At 38.9% G+C, this 2,040-nt stretch overlaps 1 non-coding gene across 1 annotated transcript; it reads left to right on the plus strand.

Annotated features, from left to right (window-relative positions):
* The first annotated feature begins 293 nt into the window (after window positions 1–293).
* On the plus strand, window positions 294–400 carry LOC114610363. The gene has a single exon (XR_003709677.1). It is a non-coding gene; the product is annotated as a U6 spliceosomal RNA (small nuclear RNA).
* Window positions 401–2,040: the final 1,640 nt, after the last annotated feature.

The following is a 2,040-nucleotide window of genomic DNA, read 5'->3' on the forward strand; positions in this document are numbered from 1 at the left end:
TCCAAAACCTAGCAATCCCATAGAGATGTCTGCCAAGGAGAATTTCCTAGACGAACCCCAGGATGCTGAATTTAAAAGAACAATCACAAACTTCATCAGAGTGTTCAAGGAATTTAAAGAAGACAGGAGAAACAACTCAATGGAATTCAGGAGAATGAGCTTGAGGAAAATAAAGCTCAGAGTGATGTCCAAGAAAACACACACAAAAGGCTGAGAAAAGCAACTAAGATAATCTAAGACTCTAAGATGGAATTCAATAAGGAAATACAAACATTGATAAGAACTCAAGCTGAGTACTCGCTTTGGCAGCACGTATACTAAAATTAGAATGATACAGAGAAGATCAGCATGGCCCCTGCACAAGGATAACACTCAAATTCGTGAAGAGGTCCATATTTTTTGCATAGAGTTTGATGTGAAAAGTATCCCCTCACCAGGAAAAAGACATCAGGATGGGTATGGCCCTCATGCCTTACTGGACAACAACAGGGGGACCGGAGCCATTACAAGGTCCCCTTCAATTACTGGAGGTCAGGCCTCTATCCTCACCTTCACAAGATTAGAATTGCCACAGCCCTTCTTTACTTAGAGAAGGGAGGAGATGTCAGGGGCAGCCCTGCTTACACACTGAAGGCCTAAAATCAGCCATAGACCTAAAATCAGCAATAGGGATGTCATACTTGTATGCTAACACAAAGTCTTGGGTCTCTGTGGAAAAACATTGAAACAGATGGCTATAAGTTATTTCAAACAGGCAGTTTTTGTGGAAATTTACCAGCCTGAGTAGTCATAGACCTTGTAAATAGGTAGCCTTGGCAGACAGTACCAACTTAGATAAGGACAAGTAAATCATAGGCAGAGTCATAGTGACCTGTCCCCTGAACCTTCACCCAGCCAATACCCTGTTCTGAAAGACATCTGTACCCCCCTGAACACTCACGCTCAGGTGTCATCCCCTTCCCCACGTCTTGCCTTTTTGTGTTTATAACCCATGTATGAATAAGTAAAAATTACGATTTGATTTAAAAAAAAAAAAGAACTCAAGCTGAAATGAAGATGGAATTGAAGAAGAAGAAGAAAACAAAAACAAAAACAAACCAAGTAACTCAGTTAGAAAACACAAAGGAAAACCTCACAAGTAGGATGAATCAAGCGGAAGACAGAACATCAGAACTCAAAGATAAAATGGAGGATGTAGACCAAATAGGCGAGGAGTGTAGTTAACAAAAACAAAAAAAACAAAAACAAAAACAGGAAGTGTGGGACACCATGGATTATAGGCACAGATGAGGGAGGGAACTCTCAAGTCAGTGGCTTAGACCAGAGCGTCAACAAGATCATAGAAGAAAACCTCCTGAAACTAAAAAAAACAAAAACAAAAAACAAAAAACAAAAAAATCCCCCACCAATACAGATACAGGAAGCACACAGAACATCTGATGGATTCAACCAAAAAAGAAAATTCCCAAGACATATCAAAGGTAATACAAGACAGTACAAAAAAGAGAGGAGAAAAAAACACATATCCCGTGACACTCTGTCTTGCTACAAGCCTAAGGTTTAGATTAAGAGACTGAAACCTTGAGCCCAATAAACTTTCTTCCAATCAATTGATTTATCTTAGTGTTCTGTAACAGAGATGGGAAGCAGATGAACACAGATATGTATCTAGAATATGCAAGGCCTCCTCCAACTTAATGGTAAAAAAATGCATGCTATCATGTGGATGAACTTTGACAAAGGGAAAGACAGTCACAAATGATATACAGTGTATCGTTCCATTTATGTGACATCACCAGAATAGGTGAACCTGTGAATACAGAAAGATTAATAAGTGCAGGGATTGAGGGGGGAGGATAAACAGTCAGAATGGAGAGTAACTACTGACAAGCAAAGGTTTTTTTTATTGTCGGTGTTCATTTGTAATATGACAGCTATCTATCTATCTATCTATCTATCTATCTATCTATCTATCTATCGGGGTTTTTCGAGACTCTATCTATCTATCTATCTATCTATCTATCTATCTATCTATCTATC

This window comes from Grammomys surdaster, unplaced genomic scaffold (genome assembly GCF_004785775.1).
Source record: "Grammomys surdaster isolate TR1022 unplaced genomic scaffold, NIH_TR_1.0 126036, whole genome shotgun sequence".
In the NCBI taxonomy this organism is placed as follows: Eukaryota; Metazoa; Chordata; class Mammalia; order Rodentia; family Muridae; genus Grammomys; species Grammomys surdaster.